The sequence below is a fragment of the Hordeum vulgare genome, chromosome 3H, assembly GCF_904849725.1.
Source record: "Hordeum vulgare subsp. vulgare chromosome 3H, MorexV3_pseudomolecules_assembly, whole genome shotgun sequence".
NCBI classification, from domain to species: domain Eukaryota; kingdom Viridiplantae; phylum Streptophyta; class Magnoliopsida; order Poales; family Poaceae; genus Hordeum; species Hordeum vulgare.
This window is the reverse complement of record NC_058520.1, coordinates 320,070,732-320,083,832: the sequence shown is the minus strand read 5'-3', so window position 1 is coordinate 320,083,832 and position 13,101 is coordinate 320,070,732.

Sequence of the window (13,101 nt, the reverse complement as noted above, 5' to 3'; positions counted from 1 at the left end):
CATTTCCTTGATGCAATCCATTGCAAACTCTCCACATGCTTATAGCCAAAGCAAAGCCTTTACCGCACATATTGTAGATGCTATGATGAAATCTCTTGAAGAGAAGCTCGAATTAGAAGTCTCTATACCTAGAAAACTTCATGATGAGTGGGAACCTACTATCAAAATCAATATCAAAAACTATGAATGCAATGCTTTGTGTGATTTGGGTGCTAGTGTTTCTGCGATTCCAAAGTCTTTATGTGATATTCTTGGTTTTCATGAGATTGAAGAGTGTTCTCTTAATTTGCATCTTGTGGATTCTACCGTCAAGAAACCCATGGGAAGGATCGATGATGTTCTTATTGTTGCAAATAAGAACTATGTACCCGTGGATTTCATTGCACTTGACATAGATTGCAATCCTTCATGTCCCATTATTCTTGGTAGACCTTTCCTAAGGACTATTGGTGCTATCATCGATATGAAGGAAGGGAATATTAGATTTCAATTTCCCCTAAATAAGGGCATGCATCATTTTCCTAGAAAGAAAATAAGATTGCCTTATGAATCTATGATGAGGGCTACTTATGGTTTGAGCACCAAGGATGACTATACGTGATTCCATCACCTTATGCCTAGCTAAGGGCGTTAAACAATAGCGCTTGTTGGGAGGCAACCCAAAAAATCTATCTTTTTTATTTCTGTTTTGGGTTTTCCACACTTTCATAATTCTGTTATGATTGTGTTTTTTGTGTTTTTTTTGCGTTTGTGCCAAGCAAAACCGTTATGATTAGTCTTGGGGATGATCGTTTGGTCATGCTGGAAAAGACAGAAACTTTCTGCTCAGAAAAAGATTTTTCATTTTTTTCTGTAAGAGATTTTGAGTCGATTCTTTTTTTATGCGGATTGCTACGCAAATTCTTCAGATTGTCGTAATTTTTCAGAATTGTTGAAGTACCAGAAGTATACGAAGTATACAGATTGCTACACACTGGTCTGCTGTTAACAAATTCTGTTTTTGTTGAGTTGGTTGCTTATTTTAATGAAACTATGGATAGTATCGGGGGGTATTAGCCATGGAAGATTGAAAATACAGTAACCCAACATCAACATAAGTAGAATTCAAGTTTGCTACAGTACCTAAGGAAGTGGTGGTTTGCTTTCTTATACTAATGTTATCACGAGTTTCTGTTTAAGTTTCGTGTTGTGAAGTTTTCAAGTTTTGGGTGAAGTTCTTATGGACAAAAATATAAAGAGTGGCAAGAGCTCAAGCTTGGAGAAGCCCAAGGCACCCCAAGTTTATTCAAGGATGTCGTAAAACCCTAAGCTTGGGGATGCCCCGGGAAGGCATCCCCTCTTTCGTCTTCAATCCATCTGTAACGTTACTTGGGGCTCTATTTTTATTCACCACATGTTATGCGTTTTGCTTGGAGCATCTTGTATCGTAGGAATCTATTAATTTTTGTTGTGTAACAATCATACTTGCTGCACACCTAGAGAGAGAGACATGCACTCACCATTTTGTCGAGCTTCACTTATATCCTTTGGTTAGACAATTCAGCTCACATGTGCTTCACTTATATCTTTTGAGCTAGTTGCTTTTTCTCTATGTGCTTCACTTATATCTTTTAGAGCACGGCGGTGCGTGGCTTGGTAGTTGATCTATGCTATGAAATTAGTCTCAAAAGGGGTAGTTATCCAAAGGTATATGAAAAGTTCCACCTATATGTGCATTGAATACGTAGAGAAGTCTGATTCGTCTCAATTAGTTTTGAGTTGTGGTTGTGGTAATATTGAAGTTATATTAGTAAGGTGCTGTGGATCTAGAAATACTTGTTTTGAAGTTACTGATTCCCGTAGCATGCACGTATGGTGAAACGCTATGTTATGAAGTCTGAGCATGATTAGTCTATTGATTGTCATCCTTTGTGTGGCGGTCGGGATCACGCGATGGTTTATACCTACCAACCCTTCGCCTAGGAGTATGCGTTGAATGGTTTGTTTCGATTACTACTAAATTTTTTGCAACAAGTATATGAGTTCTTCATGAATAATGTTGAGTCCATGGTTTAGATGCACTTTGACCTTCCACCATCACTATCTTCTTTAGTGCCGTGCACCTTTCGTCGGTGTACAAAACCACCCATATAGCCTCCCTCAAAACAGCCACCATACCTAACTAGTACGGCTTTTTCAAAGCTATTCCGAGATATATTTCCATGAAACTACCACCATGACATGTGCCACCTCTTCTACATTTCCATAGCATGATCATAATATAGCTAGCATGATGTTTCCATTGATGTCCATGCCATGCTAGATCATTATCACGGTACACTACCGAAGGCATTCCATATAGAGTCATCATTGTTTTGAGTTGTAAGAGTGATGATCATCATTGATGGAGCATTGTCACATGTGAGGAAATAAAAGAGGCCAAAGATGCCCACCAAAAAAAGAGGCCAAAGAGCCCACCAAAAAAAATATTGAGAGAAAAAGAGAGAAGGGACAATGCTACTATCTTTCCACACTTGTGCATATTAAGCACCATGATCTTCATGATTGAGAGTCTCTCGTTTTGCCACCACCATATAACTAGTGGGAAATTTTCATTATATAACTTGGCTTGTATATTCCAATGATAGGCTTCCTCAAAATTGCCTTAGGTCTTCGTGAGCAAGCAAGTTGGATGCACACCACTAGTTTTCTTTAAGAGCTTTCACTTACTCTTAGCTCTAGTGCATCATTTGTATGGCAATCCCTACTCATTCACGTTGATATCTATTGATGATCATCTTCGTAGCTCATTGATATGCCTAGTCAATGTGACCATCTTCTCCTTTTTACCTTGCAACCTCCACCACACTCCACACCACTTATAGTGCTAAAACCTTGGCTCATGCTCATGTATTGCGTGAGAGTTGAAAAAGTTTGAGAAAGTAAAAGTGTGAAAATAATTACTTGGCCAATACCGGGGTTGTGCATGATTTAAATTCGTTGTGCAAGGATGATAGAGCATAGCCAGACTATATGATTTTGTAGGGATAACTTTCTTTTGGCCTTGTTATTTTGAAAGTTCTTGATTACCTTGCTAGTTTGCTTGAATTATTATTGTCTCCACGTCAATAGCAAACTATTGTTTTGAGTCTAATGGATCTGAACATTCACGTCACATAAGAGGAGTTACAAAGGACATCTATGCTAGGTAGCATGAAAGCATCAAAAATTCATTCTTTATCACTTCCCTACTCGAGGACGAGCAGGAGTTAAGCTTAGGGATGCTTGATACGTCTCAAACATATCTATAATTTTTGATGGTTTCACGCTGTTATCTTGTCAACTTTGGATGTTTTGTTTACCTTTTATATCATTTTTGGGACTAACTTATTAATCCAGTGCCAAGTGCCAGTTCCTATTTTTTCTGTGTTTTTGACTCTTTTCAGATCTGATTTCGGAACGGAGTCCAAACGGACTAAAATCCCCGAAATAAATTTTTCCAGAACGGAAGAAGATCAGGAGACTTGAAGGCCAAGGCAGGGGGCTCACAGGGAGCCCACAAGCCCTGTTGCCATGGCCAGGGGGGCCCGCAGCAACCAAGCTTGTGGCCTCCCTGGCGCTCCCCTGCCCTAGCTCTTTGGCCTATAAATTCCCTAAAAATCCAGAAAAAATCAGGGCATCCACGAAAACACTTTTCCGCCGCCGCAAGCTTCCGTTTCCGCGAGATCTCATCTGGAGACCCTTCCCGGTGCCCTGCCGCAGGGGACTTTGGAGTTGGAGGGCTTCTACATCAACATCATCGCCTCTCCAATGACTCGTGAGTAGTCTACTTCAGACCTACGGGTTCGTAGTTAGTAGCTAGATGGCTTCTTCTCTCTCTTGGATCTTCAATACAAAGTTCTCCATGATCTTCATGGAGATCTATCCGATGTAATCCTCTTTGGCGGTGTGTTTGTCGAGATGCGATGAATTGTGGATTTGTGATCAGATTATCTATGAATTATATTTGAGTCTTTGTTGATTTCTTATATGCATGATTTGATATCCTTGGAAGTCTCTCCGAGTCATGGGTTTTGTTTGGCCAACTAGATCTATGATTCTTGCAGTGGGAGAAGTGCTTGGTTTTGGGTTCATACCGTGTGGTGACCTTTCCGAGTGACAGAAGGGGCAGCAAGGCACGCATCATGTTGTTGCCATCAAGGGTAACAAGATGGGCTTTTATCGTAGATATGAGATTGTCCATCGACATCATGTCATCTTGCTTAAGGCGCTACTCTGTTCTCACGAACTTAATACACTAGATGCTTGCTGGATAGTGGTCAACGTGTGGAGTAATAGTAGTAGATGCAGAAAGTATCGGTCTACTTGTTTTGGACGTGATGCCTATAAATATAATCATTGCCTTAGATAATGTCACGACTTTGCGCGGTTCTATCAATTGCTCGACAGTAATTCGTTCACCCACCGTCTACTTGCTTTCATGAGAGAAGCCACTAGTGAACACTATGGCCCCCGGGTCTATTCACAACTATCGTTTCCATTTTCACGTTTACTTTGCTCTGTTTACTCTTTGCTTTCAGTTCTTACTTTGCAAACAATCTATAAGGGATTGACAACCCCTTCATAGCGTTGGGTGCAAGCTCTTTGTGTTTGTGCAGGTACTTGAACTCTCCTCCTACTGGACTGATACCTTGGTTCTCAAACTGAGGAAATACTTACCGTCGCTGTGCTACATCACCCTTTCCTCTTCAAGGGAACACCAACGCAAGGCTCCAAGGCGGCGGGGAAATCCTTTGCATATTTGCAAAGGAAGTCCCTATAGGCGTAGCTGGAGCAGCAGGATTCCTAGCGCCGTTGCCAGGAGGGGTATGTTGTCGCAGTAGCACATTCCCTTCCACAAGCAATTCCCTTATATAACTAAAGAGTTGCTAGACTCAACATCGATCAGTTTGGCTTGGTTATCCTACAGGCAGTCAAGCTCTGATACCAAAGCTGTCGGGACCCATCCTAAATCATAAGAACCCAGCGTGTAACACATCACATCACTTTGCGGCCTCACGCACGGTAAACTCCATGGCTGCCACCTTACCTTGGCCAGGACCGTTTGCGTCTTTTGGCCCACGTATATGAATGTGTCGCTAGCATTCAAACGACAAAGAACCCGGGTCGACATGACTAGTTATAAACCCAAGTGGTACATCCATACAGGGACATGCATACATAACCTAGCAAAGAAGGTGTCAGTCATCAGCGTGTGTAGACGAGTCGTAGGAAGCTACAAGAACTCCATTACACCGCGTGACATTTCCCCGAAGGGACAGACACAACATCAAAGAAGGATACATGTCGGTCAATCATTGTGTCTGGAGCAGCAGCAAGCTACCAAAGCTCGGTGGAAGCACAAAGAGGCATTTCCCCGTAGAGAGTACTATTAAAGGCACACAACTAGGTGTCGAATCCCACACATATAATGCATTTCATAACATACACATAATATGCACGGTATGTGTAGATACAACATGGCATCACAACATAACTACATGACTCAAGCTTTTATTAAAGACTCATAAGAGTCAACATAGTATGATATTACAAACAGGGGTCACATGACACTACACTCAAGTCATACAAGCATCAAGAGGAAGCATAACATCTCTGGGTACAGACATCTACTGAAAGTGGCTGGAGGAGCCTGAAAAGCTACAACGACCCTACCAAAGGAACCATACCTCTGTCTGGGTTTCCCAAGCTATTCCGGTCAACATCGACCACATCGCGTAGAAACTTTTAATGAGACTAAAATCTTCTCTGCAAAAACATAAATAAAACAACAGTGAGTACAAAGGTACTCAGCAAGACTTACATCAGAACTATCTACATATGCATCAGTATCAATGAAGGGGTTGTGGAGTTTAATAGCAGCAAGCCAGCTTTGACTCTTGGCTAACCTATACTATGACTACAAGTTCTTTCTTCGAGGTGGGATAGCGCACACGAGTCCAAATATTCACCAATTAAATACACCACTATGGATCCACTCTCGTCTCCCTACGAGAAGGCCATCCATAGCACTCACACTTATCTTGCATATTTTTAGAGTATCCATTCCAAGTTGTCTATGTACCATGTAATGTTTCGAAGTAGTCCATATCCGAGGACGCGGCTATTCGAACAGATTAATTCACCCTGCACGGGTATACTTCTTCACACACGCTCTCACGAATTATCACCATATGCACGTCATGCATCTCGGCAACCTTCAAGCGGAAGCACTCACGTGGGTGTTGGCCATGACCGTTAACCGCACAACAAGGCTCAAGTAGTTGCTACTCATGCTAAGTGGTTTCAACTATTTACTGTGGCAAAATCAGGTCATTTAGAGGAATGGGTTCAACTACCGGAATATGTAACAGTTGAATCGTGATTTTCCTAATGCAATAAAAGGGAGCAGAGGCGAGAGTGTAGGATTTTCCTGACAGTTTTGAAGATAGCCATGAGTCTTCATTAGTGTCAACGATCACATCGTCAGAACCATCATCTACCGAGGGGGAACAACAACGGCAAACAAGAAAGAACAATATTTACTTCACGGAAATGCAACACTATGATGCATGATCATGACATGAAAATGAAATGTGGCATGGCTAATGTAGCTACCACTTCTTAGATTGAAGATGATTTGAATCAAAATTCAAATATCACTTCAAATAAGGTACGTTCAAATACCCTTTTAATAGATTTGACCTGATGCTCAGGTATAACTTGTTTTATCATGCATGAAAATAGCACCATTGGATTCCTTGAATTTTTCTGATCATTTTTCATATATAAATTATTTTCATTGGAGTTATATTTTATTTTCTATGATTTTCAAAATTTTCAGCATTTTCTGGAATTATTTTTATATCAGGAAATCATTTATTGTGTCGCCTCTGCGTCAGGAGGTCAACATCACCAGATCAGGTCAAAACTGACGTGTGGGGTCCACACGTCAATGACCCACGGGTTAATCCCGCGGTGACCAGCCCCTAATCTGGTTTGACCCACGCCGGGGCCCACTGTCAGTGCCTAGGGGATTAATTAGTGGGTTAAGTAAGCTGGCCACGTCAACCCCCACCGGAGGGTGGTTGTCGGTGGTTGGACCAGCGGAGGGCAGGAATGGATCGGCCCATCACCCGCGAGTCTAGAAATAAGCATCTCAGGGGCTGGGGTGGACCGGAGCATCGCCAGCGGCGAGGTCTAGCGGCCGCGGCGCTCGGTGAGCAAGGGGCCGACGGCTACGGCGAGGAACAAGCCACGGGGAGAGGGGGAATGGAACCGGTGGCTCACCACGAGGAGGTTGGGGCCAATGGCGAGCTCGGGGAGGTTCGGGGCGGAGCGAATCGGCCAGAGGGGACCGGCTGCCGAAGATGAGGATGATGGCAGCAGTGGCAGCGCTCCAAGACTCCCGGGCCCGATTCCGGTGGCGAGGAGGAGCAGGGGGACGGAGCGGCTCCTGTGGGCTTCTCATAGAGGCGAGGGGAGGCCGGAGGCTGCGACAACGACGAGCAGCAGTGACGGTAGCCCTCGGCCATGGCCGGGAGATGGAGAGAGAGAGAGAGAGGGGAACCACAGAGGAGTGGAGAATGGAGAGGGGGCTCCGGGGCATCTCTAGGCGAGGATATAAGGACGCGGGGGAGGCCGCCACGGCGAAGCACGAGCTGGCGCGATGCTGGCCGTGCTCGGCTTCGCGTGTGGCTACTCGCACAGGTAGAAGATGAGCCACCCCCTTTGGGCTGGGCTCGCTTCTGCTCCAGGGAGGCCCAGGTAGGTTCCTCTCTTTTCTTTTTCTTTTCTATTTTCTTTTCTTTTGTGACATTTGTTGGGATTTGAAAATAATTCAAATCATTTTATAAAATCCTGAAAAATTTATTATGTGAGATAAATGGATATATTAAGTGCCACGTAAAGTTTCAGAATTAATGGAACTATATTTTATATATAGCAAATATAATTCCACTTCAAATAATTGTTTGATTAATTCAAAAGTCCAATATAAAATGTTTCTATGTTTTCATAATATTGGTTGGCAAATTTACCTCATCCCAATATCTTCACAGAATATTTGGAACATTTTCTTGAATCATTTTGAAGAAATTTTTATATTGCCTATTTTCAAATTTTGGTTCCTCAGGCTTGATCACTTCCCCATTTCAAATTCAAAATAAAAATAAAAATGCAGGCATGAATGCAATGACAAACAATTCTAAATCTAGGGTTGTGACATCACATATATCTCATCATGTCATTGGCCATATCATATCACAACGTACCCTTCAAAAACAAGTTAGACGTCCTCTACTTTGTTGTTGCATGCTTTACATGGCTGTTATGGGTAACTAGCAAGAACCGTTCTTACCTACGTAAAGCCACATCGGTGATATTCAAGTTTCTATTTAACCTTCTAAAAGGACCACCTCTGTCGACTCTGATTCAACTAAAGTGGGAGAGACACACACCCGCTAGCCATCTTATGCAACAAGTTGCATGTCAGACGATGGAACCGATCTCTCGTACGTGGACGAGTAAGCTTGGCCCGGGCTACTTCATCCCACAATACTGCCAAATCAAAATAATACTAAGTAAGAAATTTGAACATCAACTCCTACAAACACTTTTGTGTTCTACTCATGCATGTTATCTACACATAGACCTAGCTCTGATACCACTGTTGGGGCATGTTGCATGGGAAACAAAAAAATTCCTACGCTCACCAAGATCAATCTATGGAGATCAACATCTATGAGAGGGGGGGTGTATCTACATACCCATGTAGATCGCTAAGCGGAAGCGTATATAACGTTGTTGATATAGTCATACTCTTCACGATCCAATCACGATACAATCCGATCCAGTGCTGAACGGACGACACCTATGCGTTCAACACACGTGCGGCTCAACGACATATCATCCTTATTGATCCAGCAACATAGTAAGAAGAAGTAGATGGGATCTCAACCAACCCGACAGTGAGGTGGAGATACTGGTGACACAATGCCGACAGGGCTTCGCCAAGTGCCTCTAGAACGACGTACAAGAAAGATATGGGAGAAGGGCCGCGACCGTGGGAGGGTATCCTGCCCCCTTGCACCTCCCCACATTTATATAGGCGTGCGAGGGGGCGGTGGCTTGCCCTCCAAGCCCATAGTGTCGTTGGCCAGGGGGGAGGAAGGAAATCCCTCCTTTCCTTCCCCACCGATCACTATCCCCCCTTTTTAGGGATCTCGATCTTATCCTTTCGGGATATGATCCTATTCCTTTTAAGGGAGGACATTGATGCGCCTAGACGAGGGGTGAGGGGAATTTCCCCACTACCCACATCCATGTGGGTCCCCATGCAGGTAGGCCCCACTCCAGAATGTTCTAGAACCTTCCCGGTATAGTACCAAAAAATCCCGAACATTTTCAGGAACCCTTAATATGACTTCCCTTATATAAATCTTTATCTCTAGACCATTTCAGAGCTCCTTGTCATGTCCGGGATCTCATTCGAGACCCTGAAAAATATTCGGTCACCAATGTACATATCCCAGTACTACTCTAGCGTCATTGAACGTTAAGCGTGCGGACCCTATAGGTTCTAGAATCGGGTAGGCATGATCGGGACACCTCTCAGTCAATAACCAATAGAGGGACTTGGATGCCCATATTGGTTCCTATATATTCCACGAAGATCTTTATCGGTCGAACCACAATGTCAAGGATTTAGTCAATCTCGTATGCAGTTCCCTTTGTCGAGCAATATGTTACTTGCCCGAGATTCGATCGTTGGTATCACCATACCTAGTTCAATCACGTTACCAGCAAGTCTCTTTACTCGTTCCGTAATACAAGAATCGGTGACTAAATCCTTAGTCACATTGCTTGCAAGCTTCCTATGATGTTATATTGACGAGAGGGCCCAAAGATACTTCTCCGTCAAACGGAGTGACAAATCCGAGTCTCGATCCATGCCAACCCAACAGAAACCCTCGAAGATACGTGTAGAGTACCTTTATGATCACCCAGTTATCAAATGTGACATTTTATACAACAAGGCATTCCTCCGGTCTCAGGGAGTTGCACGATCTCATGGTCTTAGGAACATATACTTGACATGAATAAAGTAGTAGCCACAAACTAAGTGATACGATCAGGTGCTATGCTTGCGGTTGGGGCATGTCAATCACATCATTCTCCTTATGATGTGACCCAATTATCAAATGACAACTCACGTCTATGGTTAGGAAACCTTAACCATCTTTGATCAGCGAGCTAATCTAGTAGAGGCTCACTAGGGACATGGTGTTGTCTATGTATCCACACATGTATCTGAGTTTTCGATCAATACAATTCTAGCATGGGTAATAGACGTTTATCATGAACAAGGAAATATGATAATAACCAATTTATTATTGCCTCCACGGCATATTTCCAACAGTTGGTCTGAAGTCGTGTGTGATTGTTCACTCATGCGACAAACCAACTTTTTAGAAACCATGTGGGTTTGTTGAGGTCATTGCTCACGGTGTTGTATGGCAAACCATCTGCAATACGAAACCCCAATAATCCTCCTAATTGCTCTATTATTTATATTCTAGTTAGTAATGTGTAAGTACATCTAGTGCCACCTCTTGTTGGTTTTGGAGTATTGAAGACAAACATGGTCTAGGGACTAATGTGTTTGTGAGAGTTCAAAGGTTAACACACATAGAAGTCCCTCGAGATTAGTTTAACCGTCGATGTCGACCCCCAATAATGTCTAAATACAATGATGATGGCCGAAGCCATTAGTGGTACGCGAAAAGTAATCCCTTGAAGATAATGACACACGCAGACGAAGTCTTTTGGTTGTTCTATTTCTTCTCTCCCGAGTCATAGGAACCATCGTACTATTAAGTGGGGTCGATGTGACTGAAGTCATACGCTGACATGATGCTCAATCCAAAATTCCTATGTCTTCGAGTGAAGACAATGAGGAAATCTCTTCGAGAGTTGGTTGAGTCGGCATTTATTGTAGCCCAAGTAATGTTGCCATGTGTGTCTTTGAAATCCGACAGTTGGAACACGTGTTGGTTGGCCATTGCTCTAGGGTCATTTCGGTCATGTCGTGTCAGACAGCCTCTTGGCTACAAATAGCCCACTGCTACTGCAACAAAAGACCTTCCAACGGCGCCAGAAATAGGAGTGTTGCTTGATACTCCTTAGCAACGACACCAGGAATCCTTCAGCTGCGGCTACGCCTTAAGGGACTTCCTAGCCAAGTATGCAAAGGATTTCCCCCATGGTCTTGGAGCCTTGCGTTGGTGTTCCCTCGAAGCGGAAAGGGTGATGTAGCATAGCGGTGGTAAGTACTTCCCTCAGTTTGAGAACCATGGTATCAATCCAGTGGAGGAGTATCTCAAGATCCTGCACAAATACAAAAACTTGCTCCCAACGCTATGAAGGGGTTGTCAATCCCTTATAGATTGTTTGCCAAGTGAGAACTAAAAGCAACAAAGTAACAAAGCAAAGTAAAAGCGGAGGTGTAAACGATGGATGTGAATAGACCCAGGGGCCGTAGTGTTTACTAGTGGCTTCTCTCATGAAAGCAAATAGACGGTGGGTGAACAAATTACTGTCGAGCAATTGATAGAACTGTGCAAAGTCGTGACGATATCTATGCAATGATTGTTTCTATAGGCATCACGTCCGAAACAAGTAGAACGGTACTTTCTGCATCTACTACTATTACTCCACACGTCGGCCACTATCCATCATGCATCTAGTGTATTAAGCAAGATGACATGATGTAGAGGGATAATCTCAAACCAATGATAAAAACCCCATCTTTTTACCCTTGATGGCAACTACTTGATGTGTGCCTTGCTGCTCCTACTGTCACTGGGAAAGCTCAGCACATGGCAGAACCCAAAACCAAGCACTTCTCCCATTGCAAGAATCATAGTTCTAGTTGGCCAAAGACAACTGAAGACTCGGAGAGACTTACAAGGATATCAAATCATGCATATAAGAAATCAACAAAGACTAAAATATATATCATAGATAATCTGATCACAAGTCCACAATTCATCGGATCTCGACAAACACACCGCCAAAGAAGATTACATCGGATAGATCTCCATGAAGATCATGGAGAACTTTGTATTGAAGATCCAAGAGAGAGAAGAAGCCATCTAGCTACTAACTACGGACCCGTAGGTCTGAAGTGAACTACTCATGAGTCATTGGAGGGGCGATGATGATGATGAAGAAGCCCTCCAACTCCAAAGTCCCCTTCGACAGGGAGCCGGGAAGGGTCTCCAGATGAGATCTCACGGAAAAGGACGCTTGAGGCGGCGGAAAAGTATTTTCGAGGCTCCCCTGATTTTTTGCGGAATATTTGGGAATTTATAGGCCAAAAACCAAGGTCAGGGTGGAGCCACGGGGGCCACAAGCCTGCCTACCGCCGCCTCCCCCTGGTTGCGGAGTGGGGGCTTGTGGGCTCCCTGGAGCCCACCTGGCTTGGCCCAGATGCCCCCTGGTCTTCTTCCGTTCGGGAAAAAATCATTTCGGGGTTTTTCTTCCGTTTGGACTCCATTCCAAAATCAGATCTGAAAAGAGTCCAAAACACGGAAAAAATAGGAACTGGCACTTGGCACTGAATTAATAAGTTAGTACCAAAAATATATAAAAAGATACATAAAACAACCAAAGAAGACAAGATAACAGCGTGAAACCATCAAAAATTATAGATACGTTTGAGACGTATCAAGCATCCCCAAGCTTAACTCCTGCTCGTCCTCGAGTAGGGAAGTGATAAGAATGAATTTTTGATGCTTTCATGCTACCTAACATAGGTGTCCTTTGTAATTCCTCTTATGTGACGTGAATGTTCAGATCCATTAGATTCAAAACAATAGTTTGCTATTGACGTGGAAACAATAATAATTCAAGCAAACTAGCAAAGTAATCATGAACTTTCAAAATAACAAGGCCAAAAGAAAGTTATCCCTACAAAAGCATATAGTCTGGCTATGCTCTATCATCATTGCACAACGAATTTAAATCATGCACAACCCCGGTATTGGCCAAGTAATTGTTTCACACCTTTACTTTCTCAAA